Source organism: Macaca mulatta, chromosome 18 (genome assembly GCF_049350105.2).
Source record: "Macaca mulatta isolate MMU2019108-1 chromosome 18, T2T-MMU8v2.0, whole genome shotgun sequence".
Classification (NCBI taxonomy): Eukaryota; Metazoa; Chordata; class Mammalia; order Primates; family Cercopithecidae; genus Macaca; species Macaca mulatta.
Window position 1 is genome coordinate 18253096 of NC_133423.1, and position 26174 is coordinate 18279269.

Sequence of the window (26174 nt, forward strand, 5' to 3'; positions counted from 1 at the left end):
CTCAAGAAAAAATTTAAAATATTTTGAACTGAATGAAAATGAAAACACAGTTTATCAAAATGTATGGAGTGAAGCCGAAGCAGTGCTTGGAGGGAAATTTATGCTGTTAAATACTTACGTTAGAAAAGAAAGGTCTCAAGTTGCTAATGTAGGCTCCCAGCTTAGAAACTAGAAAAATAAGAGTAAATAAATCCTAAAGCAAGCAAAAGGATAAAACAATTATAAAGAACAAAAATCGATGAAATTGGAAACAGAATACAATTGAGAAAATCAATAAGACAAAAAGTTGGTTATTTGAAAAGATCAATAAAATTGAATACCTTGACATCAAGATTTTCCTGGTTCATAAAACATGTTGAGAAGTATTCCCTCTTTATTTATTCTTAAAAGAGTTTTTTTAAGTGTTGGTAGAATTTAAATAACCAGGTGTGGTGGCAGGCACCTGTAATTCCAGCTACTCCAGAGGCTGAGGTAGGAGAATCACTTGAATCTGGGAGGCAAGAGTTGCAGCGAGCCAAGACCACACCACTGCACTCCAGCCTGGGTGACAGACTGAGACTCTGTTTCAAAAAAAAAAAAAAAAAGAAAATGTTGGTAGAATTTACCAGTGAAGCCATCTCGTTTTGTGTTTTTTTGGTCATACCATTTTTAATTCATTGCTTTAATTGCTTTATTATAGTTTTTTAGTTCTTTTGTTAGTTTTTGCATTTCTTATTTTTAAATTTGTTCATTTCATTATAATTTTCAAATTTATGGGCATAAAGTTTCCCGTGATATCTTATTTTTTTTTAAATGTAGGTTTGATTGTGATGTCCTTCTTTTTAATTCTTGTATCATTTTTGTCTTCTTTATGTTAGTTGGTCTTGTCTTTTATTGATCTTCGAAGTGCCAACTTTTGGTATTGTTGGTTTATTGATTGTAGATTTATTTTCTATTTTACTAATTTCTGCTTTTTTCTTTCTTTTTAGAATTAGATTGGATTTTCTGATTATTTTCTAAATTATTTAGATAAAGTCTTTTTTAAATTTATTTTTTTATTTCAATAGGTTTTTGGGGAACACATGGTCTTTGGTTACATGAATAAGTTCTTTAGTGGTGATTTCTGAGATTTTGGTGCACTCCTCATTCAAGCAGTGAACACTGTGCCCCATGGGTAGTCTTTCATCCCTCACCCCCCACACCCTTTCCCCCGAGTCCCCAAAATCCAATGTATTACTCTTATGCCTTTGAGTCCTCACAGCTTAGTTCCCACATATGAGAGAGAACATATGATGTTTGGTTTTGCATTGCGGAGTTACTTCACTTAGAATAATAGTCTCCAATTCCATCCAGGTTGCTGAGAATGCCACTATTTTGTTCCTTTTTATGGCTGAGTAGTATTCCATAGTGTATATATATATTTTATATGATATATTATATATATAATAAATATATACACCACATTTTCTTTATCCACTTGTTGATTGATGGACATTTGGGCTGGTTCTATATTTTTGCAATTACAAATTGTGCTGCTATAAACATGTATGTTTACATGTTTATAACGATCTAAGAAACACAGATTCTTAGATTGTTAGTTTTCACTTTTCTTTCTTTTTGAATATGTGCATTTTAAAGCTATAAGTTTTCTTCTAAGCTTGGCTTTAAAATAAATCCCACAAATTCTGAAATGCAGAAATTCAATTGTGGCTTAATTCAAAACATTTTCTAATTTTTGTTGTGATTTCTGCTTCGACTTACGGGTATTATAAGTATATTGCTTAATTTCCAAACATATGGAGATTTTTCTCCTTAACTTTTTGTTATTTATTTTTAGTTTTAACTGCAGTTGGAGAAAATACTCTAATCTTGGTATTGCAAATTCTCAGTACCTTGGTAGCTCTCCAATGTCCTAAAAAATGTTTTTATATTTATCTCAGCTTTCAAGTTGTTTTCAGAAACAAGTTTGATACAGAGTAACCTGTCAGTTATTGCCAGAAACATAACTACCATCAGTGATCATTTAATTAATTGTGACACCCTCACAATCTGTAGATCACCAGTATCCCATTTTCCATTAGCAAAAAAATAAAAAACAGTCATCATTGCATCCATGGCCAGAGAGTTAAGCAACTTGACCTCAGTATTCCATCTCATTTTCCCCAAAGCCCATGTTCTATTACTAACATGCTGTTTATTACATTTATTACTGCTTCCAAGGTCCTCTCTGACAGATTCCACATTTTTTATCTAAATCTATTTATAGGGCTGGGTGTGGCAGCTCATGCCTGTAATCCCAGCACTTTGGGAGTCTGGGGTGGGTGGATAACCTAAAGTCAGGAGTCTGAGACCAGCCTGGGCAACATGGTAAAACACTGTCTCTACTAAAAATACAAAAATTAGCCAGGCGTGGTGGTGTGCACCTGTAGTCCCAGCTACTTGGGAGGCTGAGGCAGGAGAATCGTTTGAACCCAGGAGGCAGAGGTTGAAATGAGCCGAGATCATGCCACTGCACTCCAGCCTGGGTGACAGAGCGAGACTCTGTCTCTAAACAAACAAACAAACAAACTGATTTACCTTCTATCTTAACTTGGTCCTCTCCCCATACTTTTTCAATAGTCTTCTCCCTCTTGTTTACAAAGAGCAAATGCATGCCATTTTTCTCTGCTCATGTTATTCTCAGCCTCTTCTCACTTCTCTTTGCTATATCTACTCTTTGATTATTTTTGTTCAACGTATAAGAAAAGAAGGGAAAAAAAGATGAAATATGTGTCACTAAAATTGCCTCAAACACAAGTAGTGGCACGAGTCCCACTTTTAGAAACACCGAGCTGGTGTGAGGAGCAGGGCCTCAGCCCCCTGGAGGGGAAAGGAGGATGCCCCAGGACCCAGGGTGACTTGTTGGGGGATGTTGTCCACGGGACTGACATGTCTGGTGGGGGATCTGTCACATGACCTGACCTGCATAACAATTTACATTTGGAGTTTTCCATTCCAGTTTCAAAATCTCCAAAATGGCACATGATTTGTTTTACTTAGGTAGAATTGTACAGATACATACATGTTCTACAAATAAATATTGCTTCCAAAGCTGCTCTGAAGCCTTAGCCAGCTTCTAAGATGGGCACTGCTCTTAACTGGAGATAAAAATAATTGTAATGTTCATATGAACAGGTTTCACAGTATTACTCATATTTGAGTGGTTCCTGGAAAGAAGGCAGTAATGACTGGATTCCCCAGGGCAAAACAGAAACAAAAAACCGTCTTTTGATGAGAATGGGTTTGGTCAAATGTTTTTGGTGCCATGAGTTTGTTATTTCTTTCTGAGACTTATTTGAAGAGTAATGCCAACTGTCCCAGGCAGACTAAAAGTGACCCTAATTGTCAAGCTCTCAAGACAAGGCAGTTCCACTGAGTCCCTGTGTCTCCCTTTCCAAGACTCAACCCCTCTGCCACAGCCTACGGTTACTTCCTCTCCTTTCCTTAGTGGAGATGAACACTAGCTGGTCACTCACTGTCAAATAACTACCCCGTGGTCCTGGATTCCACGCTGGTGAACCTGCTCTTCAGCTTTCTCCCTACAATAATCTCCCTTGCTTTAACCTTTCCCCACGGGCCCTAAGTTTGCCTCGCCGTAATCACTGCTAAAGAATAGGAAACCGAATACAGCATGGAGTTTAACAGTGAGATGAAGAGAGGAACCATTTCACCCTAGATTTGTGTGTTCTGCTGAAACATAGGGTTGGTTGTCACGTCTTCCTAAGTATTTCACTACAATGAAGAAAGCACAGTTCTTGCTGGATGAGATGCCTGAGGTGTGACCAACATGATGATGTCATACCCAGGGGAGGAAAATGAATATCCCAGGGTTTGAACTCCCTGGGCAGTTGAAGCCCGCAGAGCAAGAACCTTACCAGCACAACCGGTGGTAAACACACAGAGGTAAATATGGATATTTGGTTCAGTGGGATTCCAAGTCCTGGAAATGCCAAGAAGCATATATGTCTTTGGGGTCACCAAATACCTACAGTGTTGTCTTATACATCACAGGCAGTAAATAAACTTACCAGTTGACACGGAGAGGGAGTTTCCTTAGCCTCTTTCCCTTATGCGAATTTGAAGTTGCCTGATCAGAGTAGAGATGCGGCGATTTACTCAGGTTCTGCCCTTGGTTTTCCACTTCTGTTAGGGTCTTTGAGGGATTCCAAAAGACAACATTTCCTCACTACGTGATTACGAACCAATTAAGAAACAAAGTGGCTGGATGCGGTGGCTCACACCTGTAATCCCAGCACTTTGGGAGGCCAAGTTGGGAGGATTGCTTGAAGCCAGGAGTTTGAGACCAGCCTGTGTAATATAGAGAGACACCTGTCTCGACAAAAAATAAAAAGCCAAGCATGGTAGTGCATGCCTGTAGTCCCAGCTACTCAAGAGGCTGAGGCAGGAGGATTGCTTGAGCTTGGGAGGTTGAGGCTGCAGTGAGCTGTGATCGTGCCACTGTATTCAGGCTGGGTGATAGAGTGAGACCCTGTCTCAAAAAAGAAAAGAAAGACGCCAGGTGCGGTGGCTCACACCTGTAATCCCAGCACTTTGGGAGGCTGAGGTGGATGGATCACGAGGTTAAGAGTTCAAGACCAGCGTGGCCAAGATGAGCCTGGCCAAGATGGTGAAATCCCATCTCTAATAAAGCTACAAAAATTAGCCCGGTGTGGTGGTGGGTACCTGTAATCTCAGCTACTAGGGAGGCAGAGGCAGAGAATTGCTTGAACCCGGAGGCGGAGGTTGCAGTGAGTTGAGATCATGCCACTGCACTACAGCCTCGGGGACAGAGCGATACTCTGCCTTGAAAGAAAAGAAAAGAAAAGGAAAGAAAAGAAAAGAAAAGGGAAGGGAAGGAAAGGGAAAAAGGAAGGAAGAGGAAAAGGAAAAGGAAAAGGAAAGGAGAAGGAGAATGAGATAGAAAGAGAAAGAAAGAGGAAAAGGAAAAGGAAAGGAAGTGAGAGAGATGACAAGTCGAGGCTATAATACCACTTTCTTACGCTGATGGTGAAAAGATGGCTTATATCTGTGAGCAAATAAATCTCCCAGTACTGAACCCCCCTCACAGCAGCCTGGACTACGGCAGCCTCCCACCCTGGACCTGCCCTGCTCCAGCCCACCCCCGACTCCTGCCCTCTGATGGCAGGGTAGCTCTAAGGAGGAAACCAGAGAGGGGCTGAGCCAACTACACCAGTTTGTTCTCTCTAAATTTCTTATCAGCTAAATCATTCCATCTTCTCTGAGCAGAGGTAGAGAGAGAGCCAGATGTTACAGAAATAGAGCCCCTTCCTCCTGAAGGAACTATTCGTTGTGGAAAATAAGTCACTTCCAAATCCTACCTACCCTGATGCCTTCCCTCCCTTAGGGATTGCAGTCTTGAGTCCCTCACCATTGCACACCCAAACATCCTTGGCAGAGCTAGTCTTTCATAGAGATGATAAAGTGTGTGTGCATGATCAGGCATATATGTGCGCATGTGTGTGCGGCTGAACAAATGTACATATATGTATGCATATATATCAGAGTTTGCATGTATGTGTGTGTGAATGTGTGTATAGGTTTGCCTGTGTGCAAGTTTGGTGTGCGTTGAGTTTGCATATGAGCCTGTATGTGAGTGTACATGAGTGTGTGCAAGGGCACAGCTGTAGGCATGCGTGTGTGGGTGTTCATGTGTGCCTAAATGTCCATGTATACAGACATGCCTATAGTATAAGTAGGTGTGTGTAAGTATCAAGCTTTGGAACCAGGCTTTCAGGTTCCATATTTGGGCAGATTCATTCCAAGAAACATTCCTTGAGTGTCTATAATGACCAATGACTGTGGCAACCATAAGGAGGAGGGTTACATTTCTCTGGATGCGAAAGGCTTATAAGCAAGTAGAAGAGAAAGACATATAAGCAACCCTATGCAAAACAAGACAAAAGATGTTAAATGCCATTGTTACAACACAAGAAGAATTGTTCTGACTTGCTGAACGTTTGAGGTTAGCTTGAGAGGACATAGGAGGTGACAGGAGGGCCGTTCAGGCACGGGAATAACATGAGCTCAGGCCCCAGGTAGAAATATAGGGCATGTTTAAGTAGTGAGTCATTTATTATACCAGACACAGAAATTAACACGAGAGTTACAACATCAGATCAGATAAAGGAAAACATCTGGCCATTCCTGACTGTATTTCATAGGGCACATGCTGATGAAGGAGGGGGATGCCCAACTGGGGGGAACTCGGACTATTGTACTAAGAAGTATGAACTTCCTTTCTTAAGGTGAAGGGAAGCCATTGTGTTAGAGTGGAGCAGGGGAAGGCAAGGCTGGGGTTAGAATTTGAGGGTTAAGAAGCTATTGCATTGGTCTATGTGAGCGATAATGAGGGGTCAAAGGGGTGACACATTTTACAGATATACTCAATGGTTTTTTATTAGGGTGAAGGGAGGTTTTCCAAATCTGGTGACTGGCCGTTTGACGGTGTCACTAACAGGGCTAAGGAGGAAGCGGATGATGGGCTAAAGAAATTGAAATTAAATTTGAACTACTGTGTCTCCCCTGATAATCACTCAGTGCTGTGCTTCGTGCACCCGACCCCCACACAGATGTTGACTTTTGGGAAATGTGTCCTCTTGCTGGCTAGGCATCAAAGAATGAGTATTTCTCTTGTCACCATTGCCTCATCTTCCAGAGAAAACTCTTCACTTCTGGAGGAAGCCAATTTCTCTTTCATCTGGAACCTTTTATCTCTAATAACATTATCTCTATAGTTTTAACTCGAGAAAGGTCTCCGTTTGATTCCTCAGTTGGAGCCCTGAGGAAGCAGGTTCCAAGAACAAAGGAGAGATTGCTCTTTCTCTGGTCTTCTCTGCTCAAACAACAGCAAGCTACTTTCTGGACACTACAGTGGGCATGTCCAGTGGTGCATGACCTGACAGAGAGATGCAGGGACTCAAAACCACATTTGTTGTGTCAAGGTACATTTATGAGTACAAGGAAGAGTCACGTTCCAGGAGAGGACAGGCTGCAGACGAGCTTCAACCAATAGATGGGGCTAGGCTGGGGCCACAAGGATGTCAGCAGGGAAGCCTCAGAGTGCCACAGTAGCATAGAAGGCCTTGGGCTGCAGAATTCAACAGGACTAGGGGCTAAATGTGTGATGAAGTTGGAAAGGCGAACACAACAGCAATTGAAGTGGATTCCAAGAACAAAAAATGATTCGCCAGAAATACGCCAGGACACAGGCAGCTAAAGCCAACAGCGGGGTGGATTCCCAAGATGGGGACCTGAGAATTCAAAGGGATCGAAAAATCAAACATAGCCAGGCATGGTGGCTCATGCCTGTAATCCCAACCCTTTGGGAGGCCAAGGAGGGTGGATCACTTGAGCTCAGGAGTTTGAGGCCAGCCTGGGCAACATCACAAGACCCATCTCTACACAACACAACAATTAGCCAGGCGTGGTGATGTGTACCTGTAGTCATAGCTACTCGGGAGGCTAAGTGGGAGGATCACTTGGGCCTGGGAGGTTGAGGCTGCAGTGAGTCATGATTACGCCTCTGCACTGCAGCCTGGGTGGCAGAGTGAGACCTTGCCTCAAAAATAATAGTAACAAAACAGAAAAACCAAACATCAAATAATGCAAAGACATATGGGCTTGGAGCTATCCATGGATTTAAGGGGTGAGGTGCAATGTCAGAAAGAGGCGCAGGCACTGGGGTTCTTTAGTCTGGAGAAGAGGTGGTAGCTGTTACGTAAATCATAAGCTCCTGGAAGGTAGAGAATACAGATCTGATGTCTTGATTAGTAGGTAATAAATGGATATTGGTTGATTGATTGCTTGTAAGCCCTTCAAGGGGAGATTCTCTTAACTGCTACCTCATACCTCAGAATGGCTTTGTTTTTCTCATTTCTCTCTTTTTTTCCCCTGGCAGCTGTTATTGCCTCAGCAAGCTAAAGCTGTTGCTATTTCAGCATCATTGCTAAGAAGGGCATTGAAGCATCTTTATATCAGGCTGAGCTCACTCATCCAGATTAATTCCCTAGATGTCCGGCATAATTTCTGGTAAAGTCACCTTTTGGTCCGAACAAGAAGCAGATAACTCACTTTATCTGTGAGCTTTTTATCTTGTTGACAAACCAAAATTCTTATCCATTTCAATTTCTGTGGCAATTTAAGCAATTGCTAGCAGAAGAAATGTGGACTTTGGAAGGACACATTAGGCCTGCACTTTGCTCCTCGCTATCATGTGAATGCCTCAGTGTCCTGGCCATTTCCAATTTGGTTCTGGGGGGATTACAGAAATATCATGATTACTGTGCTCTCTAAGCCTCTCACTGGTTTTAAGGAGGTGGCTGATTTCCACTTTTATTTATAGAAACTTCGAGAATGATCTCCAAAGCTCAAGAGTTCAAGAAGCTATTGAGAATCTTAGTGATTGAGAAGACATTTGGGTTCATCTAAACCAGGGGTCCCCAACTCCCAGGCCATGGACCAGTACTGGTCTGCGGCCTGGAAGAAACGGGGCCACAGAGGAGTGAGTGGTAGGTGAGCAAGCAGGACCGCCTGAGCTGCGCCTCCTGTCAGATCAGCAGTGGCATTAGATCCTCATAGGAGTGCGAACCCTACTGTGAACTGGGAAGGATCTAGATTGCATGCTCCTTATGAGAACCTAATGCCTGATGATCTGAGGTGGATAAGTTTCATCTGGAATCCATCACCCCCAACCAGCGCATCTGTGGAAAAATTATCTTCCACAAAACCGGTCCCTGGTCCCAAAAGAGTTGGAGACTGCTGATCTAAACCCCTTCTGTGTCAGTGTGGCTTGCCTAAGGTTCTTTGACTAAGTGGCATGTTAGTGCTTTGAACTGAGCAACTGAGAATCTACTATGTCATGCCTTCGCATCGACAGAAGCACTTGCAGTGGATCTAGATATTTAAAATGAATGCAAAAAAGGGGGATTAAAAATGCAGTACAAATGCAATGAAAACAAAAAATGTAAAAATAAGGAAAAGTCCTTTTTTTAAATTTTTATTTGTTGAGATACAGTCTTGCTCTGCCACCCAGGCTGAAGTGGACTGGCACAATCACAGCTCACTGCAGCCTCAACCTCCTGGGCTCAAGCAGTCCTCCCACCTCAGCCTCCTGAGGAGCTGGGACTAAAGGCTGACGTCACCATGTCCACTTAATTTTTTATTTTTTCAAGACCAGCCTGGGTAACATCGCAAGACCACATGTTGCCCAAGCTGATCTTGAACTACTGAGTTCAAGCAATCTGTCTGCCTTGGTTTCCCACAGTGCTGGGATTACAGGTGTGAGCCACCATGCCAGGCATGAAAAAACGTCTTAAACAACAACAACAAAATAATGCATGTAGTATTTGCTCTCTAGACCAGGTAATCATTCTGCTAAACATGTTGATGTGTCCCAAGGACAAAACCTTCTCAAACTGTCAAAACGTGTTTCTCGAAAGGTTCATTATATTCCTTCTTCTATGCAAAAATGACAATTCTCATCTTTTTCTGAGCAAATAATGACAACCCCTAGTACCTAACACTATGAAAAATTCAGGTATATTAAGTTTAGCCCTTCATCTGTCTCAGTTTTATCCCCTAAAACAAAGGAAAATTACAGGCGCGGTGCTGACAGTGGAAATGTGAGCTTTTTCCCCCTTTGGTCTTTTTGTTGCTAGGGTGTAAGTCCATGTGTGTCGTAAAACTCTCTCCCATCTGGCTGGTTTTTGAAAGTTCTCTGGGTCCCAGTTCTTCCAGCTGAGCAATTAATTCTAACACTTGAGAGCTGCTGAAATGAAGGAGATTTCAGAGAGAATAGCTCATGACCTTATGCCTTTGTGTGTTTTACTGAGAACTGACCTCCTGCATTACTGGGAAAGAAAAATCTATTAAAATCTCTTGGGTGAATACTTCAGCAGGCTGATTTCATTTTGAAGTGAATCATTTGGTACATTTTAGAAGGCATGATAAATGATGTAATCTCAAATATTAATATAAACCCTGGATAACATGCTTTTTACTCAGAGTTTTATTACAATATTGTAAGAATTCCATTAGGCCACATCTACACCATTTGAAATCTGGTGAGATGCAAGGGTGGAGTAGCAACACTGCTTGATACTGTCAAATCCCCAAAACTAGAAAGTATCTATAAATTAACCTGACAATAACAAACCCACACAAAGTTATGGGAGAAAAATTCTAATAAAGGGTATAAAAGAACAACTAAGTAAACAGAGATATATATCATGTCTAATGATGGGCAAACTTAGCACCAAATAGATTTTAATGCTCCCTAAATTAATGTCTAAGTCAATGTCATTTTAATCAAAATCTCAAGATGATCTGTAAATTGGAAAAAGTAATTCTAAAATGTATAAAGAAAAGTCCAGTAGGCCGGGCGCGGTGGCTCAAGCCTGTAATCCCAGCACTTTGGGAGGCCGAGACGGGCAGATCACAAGGTCAGGAGATCGAGACCATCCTGGCTAACATGGTGAAACCCCGTCTCTACTAAAAATACAAAAAAACTAGCCGGGCGAGGTGGCGGGCGCCTGTAGTCCCAGCTACTCGGGAGGCAGAGGCAGGAGAATGGCATAAACCCGGGAGGCGGAGCTTGCAGTGAGCTGAGATCCGGCCACTGCACTCCAGCCTGGGCGACAGAGCGAGACTCCACCTCAAAAAAAAAAAAAGAAAAGTCCACAAATAGCCAAGGGAATTCTGAGAAACAAAAGCAAAGGACTAGCTCTATTAGACAGTAACCCACATTACAAAGCATAAACATATGGCAAGATAATGTGCTAATGGGCAGAACAGGAAGTTTAGAAACAGAATCACGTAGGTGGGTGTGGTGGCTCATGCCCATAATCCCAGCATTTTGGGAGGCCGAGGCAGGTGGATCACTTGAGGTCAGGAGTTTGAGACCAGCTTGGTCAACATGGCAAAACCCCATCTCTACTAAAAACACAAAAATTAGCTGGGCATGTTGGTGGTCACCTGTAATCCCAGCTACTCAGGAGGCTGAGGCAGGAGGATCGCTTGAATCTGGGAGGTGGAGGTTGCAGTGACCCAAGATTCCGTCGCTGCACTCCTGGGTGACAGAGTGAGACTGTTTTTTTAAAAACAACAACAACAACAACAACAACAACAAAAAACCACCCCCACCACCAAAAAAAAGAGAAACAGAATCACATGTACATGGAGAATTGGCGTATGATAGAGGTGGCATCACAGATCAGAGGGGAAAGGCAGGTACAATAAATATATCTCAGGAATTGTCGTTCACTCTGCAGAAAAACAAATAGATTTAAATAAAATTTAAATTTAAATTTATTTTAGAGACGGAGCCTCGCTCTGTCACCCAGGCTGGAGTGCAGTGGCATGATCTCGGCTCACTGCAATCTCTGCCTCCCAGGTTCAAGCAATTCTGCTTACTCAGCCTCCCAAGTAGCTGGGATTACAGGTGGCCGTCACCACATCTGGCTAATTTTTGTATTTTTCGTAGAGCTGGGGTTTCACCATGTTGGCTAGGCTGGTCTCAAACTCCTGACCTCAAGTGATCGACCTGCCTTGGGCTTCCAAAGTGCTGGGATTACAGGCATGAGCCGCTGTGCCTAGCTGAAATTTATTTAAACAATATATGATAATGTATAATTATATTGATACATAACAAATATATTAATATTTACTGACTATAAAGATTTAAATAATTTATTTCAATGAATTAAAAAAGCACAACAATATAAAAAAAAGAAATGCCAAATAGTTTTAAGACTATAAAACTACTAATAGGAAATCTAGAAGAACTATTTTTTTTTTTTTTTTAAAGACAGAGTCTTGCTGTGTTGCCCAGGGAGGAATGCAGTGGTGTGATCATAGCTCATTGCAGCCTTGACCTCCTGGGCTCCAGTGATCCTTCTGGCACAGCCTCCCCAGTAGCTGGGACTACAGGCATGAGCCACCACGCCCAGTTAATTGTTTTTTAGAGACAGGGCTTCACTATGATGCCTAGAGTGGGTCTTGAACTCCCGATGTCAAGTGATTCTCCCACCTCAGCCTCCCAAAGTGTTGGGATTACAGGCATGAGCCCCTGCACCCGGCTAGAAGAAACATCTTTATAAGCTTGGAGTGGTACTGTAGTTGAGAAAAATAACAACTACACTGGCAGCTTCTCCCAAAAGGAGGTGGGGGATGTGGCCTGTTTTGGTCCATTGGGCTTTAACAAATGTGAAGAAGGAGAGGCTTGGAAAGCCCAGGTCCACCAGGCTTGCCCTCTCCTGCTGCTGGAAACCCGGAGCCACCATGGGTGGAACCCTGGGCTGCCCTGTTGGAGGGTGAAAGGCGTGTGGAGTAAGAGGCCCAGCCGTCCCAGCTGGGGCTGTGATGTGAGTGAGACCCCCAGATCATCCAGCCCCCGCCCATCAGGCCCCGTTCAGAAGAAGCAATCAATCCCACAGCAATGAATCATTGTTGGCTTAAGTCACTGTGCTTTGGTGTGGTTTGTTACATAGCAAAAGCTAACTGATTCAAGCAGGGCACAAAAAGTGTAAATCTCAAAGGAAAAATTAATGAATGTAACAACATCAAAAGTAAACACCCTAGATGAAAGGTAACAGACAGGAGATGGGCTGGAAGAAAATATTTTGCAGAACCAGGACCGAGGATTAAAATGTAAAAAATCTAAGGACACTTGCAATTGCAAAAAAAAAAATTTGAAGTAGGCAAAAAAAGCATGAATAAGAAATGCAGAGAAGTAAAACTGGAGTAGTTAATAAATAGGCGAAGAGACTCTCAAACTCATGAGTAATCAAAACAATACAGATTATGTTAACATTGAGCTGTTCCCTTACAACTATTAGAATGGCAAGAAATAAAAAGTTGTATAATATCAAGTGCTGACAGGGACATGGGGAAATGAAACTCCTCATTACACTGCAGATGGGCAGGAGTCACCTTCTGTTGTCATTTGTGAAGGTCAGTTGGGAAGCATTTTGTGAAAACATGCACATATGTACACTGTCGTGTTCTTTCTGACAGACACACAAAGAGATTTATGCCAGTTTGCAGTAGCATCATCTGCCACTGTAAGCTATCCTTTAGTGGCAGAGTGGATAAGGAAAATGCGGTATATTCATAGGATGGGAAAACCAGAAGGCAGCCAGGGCAGTAAGTAAGATTTACTTCTATCAACATGGCTAGATCTCAAAAACACATTGAATGAAGAAAATCAGTAGAATGAGATGTCTAGCACAATGCCTACTGGTAAATTAAAGTCTATATTATATAGATGATGTTATGTATATGAAGGTATGGAAGGCGAGTTGGAAGAACACACATTAAAACATAGGCACTGGTCGGATGCAGTGGTTCACACCTATAGTCCCAGCACTTTGGTAGGCTGAGGCAGGAGGACTGCTTGAAGGCAGGAGGATTGCGTGAGGCCAGGGGCTCAAGACCAGCCTGGATGATATGGTGAGACTCCATCTCTAAAAAAAAAATTTAAAAATCAGCTGGGGGTGGTGGTATGTGCCTGTGGTCCCAGCTCCTCAGGAGGAGGAGGAGGAGGATCACTTGAGCCCAGGAGGCTGAGATTGTAGTGAACTGTGATCACGCCACTGTACTCCAGCCTGGGTGACAAGCAAGACCCTGTCTCAAAAAAAAAAAAAAAAAAAAAAGAAGTAAACTAAAACCTGGGTACTCATGGGAAGAGAGTAAGATTGGGCATGGGTCATTAAAAGACTATAATGAAACTAAATCAGAACATTTGTTTCATCAGTGTACCTACTGCTTATGATGACTGCATGAGTTTTACGGATAGAGCTTTGGTATGGAAAACCAAGCAGAAAAAATAAAAACAAAAAGGAAGAGCCTCCTCTATGTAAAAAGGATACAAAATACAGTGACTTCCCCCAATTTTGGCAACGTTCTGCTAGTGTCACTAATATCACTATTAACCTGTAACTCTAAATGGATACCCAGTGGAAATCAAAACAAGACAAAAGGCATTGTTCTCCTTCTTAAAGGAAGAATCCATGTGGGGAAAAATCCCAGGCTTGTTGTTTAAATCATGTAATGAAAGGCATCGTATTAAACCCTTTACTGGTTTCTACATTGCATCCTGCTGTATGGCCTTGCTGCTTTTTAACAACCACTTGTTTAAAGATAAAATCAGTATCTATTCAGGGCCTCATACAATTATACCTCTTTTGAGCATAATGTATTTCATCTACTTTATATCCAAAGGTGAAACTAAAACTATTTTATATTCTTACCTGAAAAAACCACTCGTGCAAGAATCAAGGTGTTGTTCTCTGAGTTTAGGATTTTTCCTGGCCGAAGTCCTGTTACTCTGGTTACCACTGGCTAAGCTTTTCATAGCCATTTGAGTTTGTGAACACACAGAGTAACCCGGATAAGACTCTGGGTGCGAGTGTGGTGGGCTGGAGTGGGAACTGTGTCAGCACAGGGATAGACAGAAGTCAAGGAACTTCTGTGGGGAGCTGATGAGATCACCCAGAGTTTACACTGTCAGCATCTGACCTCAGAGTTGGTGGCCTGGGATCAGGGATGAGTCACAAATTAAGAATAGCATAGTGGAGGCCGGGCATGGTGGCTCATGCCTGTAATCCCAGCACTTTGGGAGGCTGAAGCGGGCAGATCACCTGAGGTCGGGAGTTTGAGACCAGCCTGACCAACATGGTGAAACCCTGTCTCTACTAAAAATACAAAAATTAGCCAGGCGTGGTGGCATATGCCTGTAATGCCAGCTACCCAGGAGGCTGAGGCAAGAGAATCGCTTGAAGCCGGGAGGCAGAGGTTGCGGTGAGCCAAGATTGCGCCGTTGCACTCCAGCCTGGGTCATGGTGAGCCAAGATGGTGCCATTGCACTCCAGCCTGAGCAACAAAAGTGAAACTCAGTCTCAAAAAAAAAAAAAAAAAAAGAATAGCACAGTGGAAAGAGATGCTCAGGTTTGGTGTAGCAGGGGCTCAATTTCAACAAAGGAAACTGTTTATATGAAAGGGAAAAATCCCTAAAACAATAAGAACCCATCGCCAACCTCAGCCTATCGATTGGAAACAACTGTTCACCAGATGGCTCAGCTTGATTGCCCAGAATGTGAGACAATTCCATGAAGGAAAACAAGCTGATTTCAAAAATTAGAAATAACTCAATTAACTAGGATTTCCTTTTAGTTTGGTTTGCTTTGCTTTACTTTAATTACTCCATAAGGTCCAATTTCTGTAATGTAAGAATCCTAAATGAGTCAAGTTGGATGCCAAGTTAAATACTAAGAAGACCTGGGGAGGATCCGGGTGCAGTGGCTCTTGCCTGTAATCACAGCACTTTGAGAGGCCAAACCAGGTGGATCATTTGACGTCAGGACTTTGAGGCTAGCCTGGCCAACATGGCAAAACCTCATCTCTACTAAAAATACAAAAATTAGCCAGGCGTAGTGGCATGTGCCTGTAGTCCCAGCTACTCGGGAGGCTAAGGCAGGAGAATTGCTTGAAGCCAGGAGGCGGAGGTTGCACTGAGCCGAGATCGCATCATTGCACTCCAGCCTGGGTGACAGAACAAGACTCTGTCAAAAAAAAAAAAAAAAAAAAAAGAAAGAAAGAAAGAAAAAAACAAAAACCTCAGAATGATGAGTGGGAAGAAAAGTGGGGTGGGCTAGTCTGTTGGATTAGTAGGCTTACAGGGAAAATCTCCTTGTTTTAAATTGCTAATATTGCTGTTATTAAGTTGAGCAATAAATAATCTCTTCTAAATGTAAGCATTCCTTAGGGAAAAACAAACAAACATGCTAACCTTTCCTCTCGATCACGCTGTGGGGAAGCTTCACGGGTTCCTTAAGGAGACTATAATCAAACCACTTTTTTCTTGCTCCTCATAAGGTTTAACTAGGGGCAAAAGAGGACAAGAAAAATAATCAGAGCCATAATTGGTGGGTAGATGGAAACAGAGTCCTAGGGTTGGAAGCAATCTTGGAAATATGTTTTGCCCACCCCCTCAGCTCTTGGGCCACACCTAAACTCTTAAAGCCCTCAGGAATTTACTGTGCTGAGGACCGCCAAGGACAATGCCTAATCTGTCTTAGAAACTCATTCTAGTGTCTAAGAATACTTACTGGCAGGAAATTCAACTTTGTGAGTAAATTCGGGCTCCACTCCCATCCATTTCCTCTGGCTCTGATTTCGGGTGGAGATGGGCTGCAGCTGGACACACGTCCAAGCACACCCAGCAAACACACGTGAAGGTTGTTACCAAAATAGCCCCCTCCCGTCCTCACCTCAGCTTTCTCTGCTCTGGGTTAAATGATCCCAGCCCCTGTATGGGTTAAATGATCCCAGAAATCTCTCCTGATCGGTTTCATTAGCTGAACTTAGACCTACCTGTGCCTAATCTTCGACCAACAGTCTAGTAGGGGGTTCACCACTGGCTCTAGGGTGATCAACTGTGCCAGCTTGCCAGAGGTTGCCCAGGTTGTGGAACTTTTAGTGCTAAAACCGGGAAAGTCCCAGGCAAACTGTGATGAGTTGGCCTAGCTGGTTCTCTCTGGGGAAAAAAATGCAACCACCGGAGGAATGGTCTTCACTGCTAAAATGGAATGTTTTAATTAATGAAGGACATGTCATGAATGTGGAGACAGAACCATCTGAAAAGCTGCTGTGGTTTGAAGGTTCCTCCAAAACTCATGTTGAGATATAAGGGCCATCGTAACAGTATTAAGAGGTGGAGCCTCGGCCGGGCGCGGTGGCTCAAGCCTGTAATCCCAGCACTTTGGGAGGCCGAGACGGGCGGATCACGAGGTCAGGAGATCGAGACCATCCTGGCTAACACGGTGAAACCCCATCTCTACTAAAAAATACAAAAAACTAGCCGGGCGAAGTGGCGGGCGCCTGTGGTCCCAGCTACTCGGGAGGCTGAGGCAGGAGAATGGCGTAAACCCGGGAGGCGGAGCTTGCAGTGAGCTGAGATCCGGCCACTGCACTCCAGCCTGGGCGACAGAGCCAGACTCAGTCTCAAAAAAAAAAAAAAAAAAAAAAAAAAGAGGTGGAGCCTCTAGAGAGGTGATTAGATCATGAGAGCTCTGCCCTCATGAGTGGATTAATGCCATTATTGAGGGAATGGTTAGTTATCACCTGAGTTGGTTCCTGATTAAAAGGATGAGTTTGGCCGGGTCCAGTGGCTCACGCCTATAATCCCAGCACTTTGTGAGGCCAAGGCAGGAGGATCACTTGAGGTCAGGAGTTCAAGACCAGCCTGGCAAACATGGTGAAACCCCACCTCTACTAAAAATACAAAAATTAGCTGCATGTGGTGGCGGGCATCTATAATCCCAGCTACTTTGGAGGCTGAGGCAGGAGAATTGCTCAAATCTGGGAAGCGGAGGTTGCAGTGAGCCAAGATTGTGCCACTGCACTCCAGCCTGGGCAACAGAATGAGACTCCATCTCAAAAAAAAAAAAAAAAAAGAATGAGTTTGGCCCAATTTGATCTCTCTGTCTTGGGTGCTCACTTGTTTTTCTGCCATGTGATGATGCAGCAAGAAGGCCCTTGCTAGATGCCAGTGCCGTGCTTTTGGACTTCCCAGCCTCCAGAAATGTGAGAATAAATTTCATTTATTTATAATTTACCCAATCTCCAGTATTTTGTTTTACTAAAAACAAGTAACAGAAAACAGACTAGGAAAGGGCCACGTTTGTTGTCCTATCTCAGCACAAACCCCTGTCTGGAGGGGACGAACACGATGTCTGCTTCACTGCACACAGCCTGTACCTGTCCCCCACCACTGTCGCCTGGGTGCATGGGCAGCCCTGGGGATGTAACACTTATGGCTCAAAACAATAATCAGGTGCAAAACCAGAAACAAATCTAAAGTGTGTGAGGGGGAGGAGAAACAGGACATGAAAAGAGTGGGGGGGAATGCCACAAACAAGAGAAAATAGCCTAACAGGCTGAAGCAAAAGCAAGAGGGAGAATACAGTTAGAAACATACCCAGTGAGAGGAAGAAATTGGTGAAGGAACAAAAAACATGAGAAGGAAGAATATGAGAGGCACGAAGAAAAGTCTGTGATGGTAAGAGAAGTAGAAGATACACCTGCCATGCTCGCGCCCTTGGACCACCAGGCAGAATCACTGAGCCATTGCCCAGCCCACCCCTCTGTATTTTCTCACATCCTTTCAAATGGTTTCAGGACCCTTGGATTTCATGGTCCAGGAAGAAAAAAGTAAAGACTAATGTAAAGCTGCAAAGAACATGAAACTTAAAAATATCTTCTCCTATGATCATTACTTCTAAAAGCAAAGGACATTGTACATCCTCAGAGGAAAGAGCATTACTTCCCAAGAAAGAAGACTGTCCGTGGCCACTAAATGCCACCCTGCACACACAACATTCTCCTCACTTCTCCCGTTTGTCAAGGAATGCTGAAAACTTTGTCACAGACTGGTGCCAGGTCTTACCCTAGCATTTGAGAGGCACTGCTTTAGGGAACCTGAGAGTTTAGCCACACAGTTCTGTAGAGAAATGGTGGCAAGCTAACATATGTCGAGCACTGACCATTGCCTGCCCCTGTACACAGTCATTATCTCCTAAAATCACCTCAATAACCCAGTTCTAATTAGTCCTCCTATTTCAAATAAGGAAATTGAGGCTCAGAGATGTTGAGAATCACACCCATAGTCGAGTGGTAGAGGAAGGTTTTAATCCAAGTCACTTGACTTCAGGGCCAACCTTTTTTTATTTTTATTTTTTATTTTTTTGAAAAAAGTCTCACTCTGTCACCCAGGCTGGAGTTCAGTGGCAAGATCTCGGCTCCCTGCAACCTCCAACTCCCAGGGTCAAGCAATTCTCGTGCCTCAGCCTCCCAAGTAGCTGGAATTACAGATGTGCACTACCACACCTGGCTGATTTTTGTATTATTTATAGAGACGGGGTTTCAGCATGTTGGCCAGGCTTTTCTCAAACTTCTCGCCTCCAGTGATCCGCGTGCCTCAGCCTCCCTAAGTGCTGGGATTACAGGTGTGAGCCACCATGCCTGGCCTCCAAACTTTTTTAAATTAAAATTTTTGGAGACAGGATTTTGCTCTGTTGCACAGGCTGGAGTGCAGTGGCATGATCACAGCTCTAAATCCTGGGCTCAAGCAATCCTCGCCTCAGCCTCCTGAGTAGTTAGGACTATAGGCCTGTGCCACCATGCCCAGGTAATTTTTTTAATTTGTAGAGGCAGGGTCTTACTATGTTGCCCAGGCTGGCCTCGAACTCCTGGCTTCAACCGATTCTCCCCACTCAGCCTCCTAAAGTGCTGGGATTACGGGTGTGAGCCATCACATCAGGCCCAAGCAAACATTTTAAACCACAATGCTGCACATTACAAAGCTGCTTCTTCACAGGAGCCTCCTGGAGTTTCTGAACAGACTGAAAGGATTTCATAAACTCTACATCCGTTTTTTGTTTGTTTGTTTGTTTGTTTGAGACACGGTCTCATTCTGTTGCCCAGGCTGTAATGTGGTGGTGTGATCATAGCTCGCTGCAGCCTTGACTACCTCGGGCTCCGGTGCTTCTCCCATCTGAGTAGCTGGGTCTGCAGGCACATGCCAGCATGCCTGACTAACTTTTGTATTTTTTGTAGAGATGGAGTTTTGTCATGCTGCCCAGGCTGGTCTCAAACTCCTGGTCTCAAGCAGTCCTCCCGGCCTGGCCTCCCAGAGTGCTGGGATTACAGGTGTGAGCCAACTCGCCCCGCCTCTACATCAGTTTTGGGTGTGCCGCCTACTGAAAAAATGCGAGCATCTGACTAAGACAATCTTTCCGGAATCAGAAACGCTTAAGAGATTTAAACCCCGTGATGGCTGTGTCTCTTCTGGCCTCGTCCCCAGCTGGGTTCACTGCTGGGTCTGACGCCTCTGTCCTGGCACTGTGTCAGCTCCCCACTTTATATCCAGGGTGGGGGCCTGTACTCTCAAGCTGCTATTCCTATCTGTGTTTGTTCAGAGGCTTCCTTCCTGGCTCCCTTTTTACTTTAAGATCTTCCCTTTTCAGCAACCTTTGCCTTGATGTCTAATTCCAATTGTAACTTAAAATCAGAACCACAGAAAGATATGATCAGGTAGAAGTTGATTTCTTTTCTTTCTTTCTTTTTTTTTTTTTTTTTGAGACAGAGTTTTGCTCTTGTTGCCCAGGCTGGAGTGCAATGGCACGATCTTGGCTCACTGCAACCTCCACCTCCCGAGTTCAAGCGATTCTCCTGCCTCAGTCTCCCAAGTAATTGGGATTACAGGGATGTGCCACCACGCCCGGCTAATTTTGTGTTTTTAGTAGAGATAAGGTTTCTCCATGTTGGTCAGGCTGGACTCAAACTCCCGACCTCAGGTGATCTGCCTGCCCCAGCCTCCCGAAGTGCAGGGATTACAGGCGTGAGCCACTGTGCCCGGCGTAGAAGTTGATTTCTTATATTTCTTTACTAGAGACTTGGTTCTCGTAGGACAAATCTGTGGAAAAAAGTTGAAGCCTCTGAAATCATTCACAGAGGATTAAGTGACTGGTCAACGAGACGTTGGTCTTTCCTCCTCCTGAAACCAAGGTCTTCTCAGTGTATTAATATTGTATCTATTCACCACTTGCTAATTCTGTTTTACTAGAAATCTAATAGTGAGAGAAGCTTCCACTTATGACTCTTTTATAAGCTTGAGGGGCACAGAGTCCCTATTAGTTTAATGTGCTGTTGTGTGGATGTGAACATCAGAATCATGGTTAGAAGGGAATTTAAAATGTTCCCCCAGCATCATTCCAGACAGATGAGAAGGGCATCCTTTAAAAATTCTCCAGAGAAGAATCTTCCACAGTCAACTATTTTAGCTCATCCCAGTGTTTAATAATCCTTATTGCCAAGACATTTTTTTTCCTTTAATGCAATCCTTTCTGCTGTAGTTTAAATCCATTTCTTACAGGCACTGTTGGTGCAGTTGAAGACACCATCATCCATGCTAGTTTTTAATGCAGACCCTCTTATCTGCAGAAGAAAATTCTTTAATCTTTTCCCACTTCCCAACCTTTAGAAATGAACCTTTCAGCCAGGTTGTGAACCTTTGGCTCACAACTGTTATCCCAGCACTTTGGGAGGCCAAGGTGGGTGGATCACCTGAGGTCAGGAGTTTGAGACCAGCCTGGTCAATATGGTGAAACCCTGCCTCTACTAAAAATACAAAAAAAAAAAAAAAAAAAATTAGCTGGGTGTGGTGGCAGGCAGCTGTAATCCCAGCTACTTGGGAGGCTGAGGCAGGAGAATCGCTTGAACCTGGCAGGTGGAGGTTGCAGTGTGCCAAGATCGCGCCATTGCACTCCAGCCTGGGTGACGAGAGCAAAACTCCAACTCAAACAAAAACAAAAGCAAAAACAACTAACCTTTCCATCCTCTTTTTTACGGCCCAAGAATTTAGAAAGGACATCAAATATATCTGGGTTAGTAATTCTCAGATCAGGTGCTTCAGAATCACCTGAGAATCGATGCAATGAGCAAGTCGCCCTCCCCAGGTATGCCCCAGCTGAATCTTTGTGGGTGCCACTCCAGAATGGATTTTAACAATCCCAGGTGATCCTGATATTGATGTTGTTTAGACAGGCATCTGGGAACCCTTGACCCAGTCTAGTTTGTTCTTAGATTTGCTTATGACCTGCAAACCGACTACTTCCCACAATAGCCCACTCACTACATCCCTAAGAACAGCTTGCTCATGGCCACAGCCCTTCCAACAGAAGAAACGGATTCCTCTTACTAAGCCAAAATTTGCCTCCTTGAAGTTTCTTTTTCTTTTTCTTTTTTTTTTTTTTTTTTTTTTTTTGAGACGGAGTCTCGCTGTCGCCCAGGCTGGAGTGCAGTGGCCGGATCTCAGCTCACTGCAAGCTCCGCCTCCCGGGTTCGGGCCATTCTCCTGTCTCAGCCTCCTGAGTAGCTGGGACTACAGGCGCCCGCCACCTCGCCCGGCTAGTTTTTTGTATTTTTTTAGTAGAGACGGGGTTTCACCGTGTTAGCCAGGATGGTCTCGATCTCCTGACCTCGTGATCCGCCCGTCTCGGCCTCCCAAAGTGCTGGGATTACAGGCTTGAGCCACCGCGCCCGGCCTCTTTTTCTTTTTCTTTTTTGAGATGGAGTCTCACTCTGTCACCAAGGCTGGAGTGCAGTGATGTGATCTTGGCTCACTGCAACCTCTACCTCCCGGGTTCAAGCGATTCTTCTGCCTCAGCCTCCCAAGTATCTGGGATTACAGGCACGCACCTCCATGCCCGGCTAATTTTTGTATTTTAGTAGAGATGGGGTTTCACCATGGTGGCCAGGCTGGTCTCGAACTCCTGACCTCATGTGATCTGCCTGCCTCGGCTTCCCAAAGTGCTGGGATTGCAGGCGTGAGCTACTGTGCGGCCCCTTCCTTGAAGTTTCTATCATTTATATTAGATGTGGCCTCCAGTACCAGAGTATTTCTAATTCTCTTCATTAATTTTTCCAACCCCAAGAATATACAAATCACATTTTTGGGCCAATATGGAAAAAAAAAAAAATAGGCCAGGTTTGATGGCTCACGCCTGTAATCCCAGCACTTTGGGAGACTGAGGCAGAAGGATTACTTGAGCCCAGGAATTGGAGATCAGCCAGGCATGGTGGTGCACGCCTGCAGTCCCAGCTACTCAAGGCTGACGTGGGAGGATCACTTGAGCCTGGGAAATCAAGACTGCAGTGAGCCATGATTGCGCTACGGCACTCCAGCCTGGGCAACAGAGCCAGCCCTGGTCACATACATGGTGAAACTTCCCATCCGTTGTCCAAAAGCTCTTGCTTACCATCAGTATATCAATGAAAAGAGTTGTCAAAGATCTAACTCAGTGGTTCTCAAACTTGAGTATGAATCAGAACCACCCAAAGGGCTTGCTGAAACGCAGATTGCTGGGTTCCACCCCCAGAGTATCTGATTCAGTAGGTCAGGGTGGGGACTGAGGTTTGGTTTTCTAATTAGTACCCAGGTGATGCTGTGGCTGGTGGTCCACAGACCACACTTTGAGAACCACTGGGCTAATGAATGCATGCTTAGGGCAGCATTTATCAGCCTATGGAAAGAGTACCTGCTGTATTAGAATCCGGGCAGGGGGGATCTTTAAAAATAACACATTTTTATAGGGCTTAGGAATCTGGAATTACAGCAAACATTGCAGGTAAATCCTCTTACGGAAATTTGAGAACCCCTTGAATATGGTTTTCATAGTTTAAAGAGATTTGGATAGGCCAGCGGTTCTCAAAGTGTGGTATCTGAATGACAACATCAGCATCACCTGGGAACTTGTTAGAAAGGCAAATGTATCTTTTCTGAACTATTTTATGTGAAAAAAAAAAAAAAAGAAAGAAAGAAAGAAAAAAGAAATGCAATCCATGTTTTCACAAGCCCTCTCAGTATTGTGAGGCATGCTGACCTTTGGGAGCCACCGGCACAGGCGAAGCTCAGAGAAGTGCCATCCCCTCATTATTTCCCCTGCATCTGCTTCTTCCTAGTTTGGTTTTGTATTTTTCACTAGAGAACATGTTAATTTATCTTTTGCCATTTCCTAAACTTTGAGGAGCTGCTATGCTAGCTGGGGAAGCCGGCTTCCCTACAGAAAGGTTCTGAGTTTGCAGGAACCATACCTGATTTTTTGTTGTTTTTTTTTTTTCCTAACTCTGGTAAAATATCCGTAACATAAAAGCTACCACTTTAACCATGTCAAGTGTACAGTTATGTGGCACTAAGTACATTCATTTCCTCGTGCAACTATCTCCACTATGCATTATCTTCCCAAACTGAAACTGTGTAGCCATTCAACAGTAACTCCCTATTGAGTGCTGTGAGCTAACGGCATTCACGTGGTTGTGCAACCCATCTCCAGAATTCTTAGCGTCTTGTAAACCTGCAACTCTGTGCCCGTTAAACCAGTCCCCTTTCCCTCTTCTCCCAGCCCCTGGCAACCCCCATTCTGCTTTCTATCACTATATATTATAAATTCACTACTTTGGATGCCTCATAGAAGTGGAATCATGCAGTATTTGTCCTTTTATTTAACTTAGCATAATGTCTTTAAGGTTCATCCATGTTATCGCATGTGGGAGATTTCCCTTTCTTTGTAAAAATTTTAATTGTATTTCTATACTTTAGAATCCCCTTCTTTGTAAAGGCTGACTCACACTCTACTGTATGTATGGACCACATTTTCTTTATCCGTTCATCCATCCATGGCATTGGCTTGTTTCTACCTTTTGACTACGGTGAATAATGCTGTTATGAACATGTGTGTACAAATACCTGAGGCTTCTTCGCAGCTTTCCTGGCTGAGTCCACTGAGATTCCTTAGACACTGCCCCATCTCTTACCTGAGCCAAATATGAGGAAGATAAGAAATTGATTAATAATCTGGTAAAGTTTAGAATTAAGTCACAGCTAGGCACATTGGCCCATGCCTGTAGTTCCAGCCTGGGAGAGGCTGAGGCAAGAGGATAGTGCATGCTTATAATCCCAGCTACTCAGGAGGCTGAGGTGGGAGGGCCTTCAGGAGCCCAGGAGTTTGAGGCTGCAAACCTCAAACTTTTACAGGGCTTTGGGGAGGAAGTGCTGCACTCCAGCCTGGACGACAGAGTGAGACCCTACCTCTAAAAAATAATGAAAATTTTAAAAATGAGAATTAAGTTACTAGTTCAGGTGTGGGTTCTGGACTGTAGATAAATGGTAAGTTTTTCTATCACCCCCAACTCTTCCTCCTGCAAACTCCCTCCTCAAAGTATATTGCACAGGAGGAGATGCATGCATGTATCATACAGTGCCAGGCTCCCAGCCCCTGGGACTCCGGCCAGCCAAGAGAAGAGCCTGGTCTATGCATTGAATCACTGAACCATAATTGGAGCCCAGGATCCCTTAGTGAAGACTGGGGGTTCCCAGAACATCTCTACCCGCTCACCCAGTGTCCAGAACTGAGCTCCACTAGCCCTTGCTGCTTACTCTGATGGTCCAAGCCGGTGCTCTCAGCATGAAGCCCTTCCTGCTGTCCCAAGGCCCAGCCTTTCAGAGTCATTCCTGACCCCTTTCCTGATCGTGCTGCCTTGCTTTTCCTGATCCTGATGGCCAGCTGAGGTTTTGCCATATAGAGACTTCCGGGGGACACTCTGGACTTCAGTTCATATTCCATGCCTCCATCCTTCAATAGCAGCAGCGCTCCTGCCTCGCCTGTCTTTGGCCTCTGGGAGCCGCGCTCAGAATTAGCACTGAGAGACCCCGGCCCGCGTCACTCTGCTGTGCATCGCGTCTGGAGCTCAGGCTGTGCAGGAAGTTGGGAAGAGGACAGAACACATACTCACTGGTTGATCTGCAGCTTCGTGGCCTTCGTGCCGGCAAGCCACAGCTGTCCAAGCAGCCCTGCGGGGCGGCAGAGGAAACTGTGAGATGTAAAGTCTTCTAGACTCAGAAGGCGCTGGGTTGGGGCCAGATGTGAGTCAAGAGATGCGGAAGATGTTTCATATTCCCCTTGATTCGCACCAGCTGTCCTGGGAACCCACAAATGGGACTGATGATGGATGTTTATTTTCCAAAGGACACTTTCCTCATTTATCTTGAATTTGTCATTTAAATTCTTTGGAGGAGAATTAAAAATCCTACTGGATAATGAAAGACAATTCCTGCCAAGTGAAACTTACCATTCTAGAAATGATTAGCCATCCCCTTCACCCTCACCTAACCATCTAGATGTTTTGGTCCAGTCGCCAAAGCTTGGATTTGAGCTCTAGGTTGAGGATGCTATGGTCTCCTTGCATATTGAAGACTGTGCCAGTTCAGCAAGACTGACTCCCATCAGTCTTTCAGGCTCCTGTCACAGTAGGAGGAGGAATCTGGAAGACAATGTTAGGTGCTGGGATCTCTGTTGAAGTCAGTGGAGAGTTTAGAATCAAAGAATTTACCAGAATTATTCTTCTGATACTCTAGAGGATTTGCTGTATGGATATGCAATTCTAGTGTGTCATTTATAAAAACATGTTTAGTATTTTCATCTTTATAATATTTATTGAGAGCTACGCATATATAGCACTGTGATGAAACTCTTTATATAACTGACACCTCTGGTTAATATCTTTCATTGGCCATGTGAGCT

At 44.0% G+C, this 26174-nt stretch overlaps 1 long non-coding RNA gene across 1 annotated transcript; it reads right to left on the reverse strand.

The window, feature by feature from the left end:
* Nucleotides 1-324: 324 nt before the first annotated feature.
* Nucleotides 325-26174, reverse strand: LOC144336451 (uncharacterized). The gene is made up of 5 exons (XR_013408275.1): nt 25031-26174; nt 24341-24408; nt 15824-15915; nt 4047-4171; nt 325-560 (listed from the first exon to the last, which is right to left on the reverse strand). It is a non-coding gene; the product is annotated as an uncharacterized LOC144336451 (long non-coding RNA).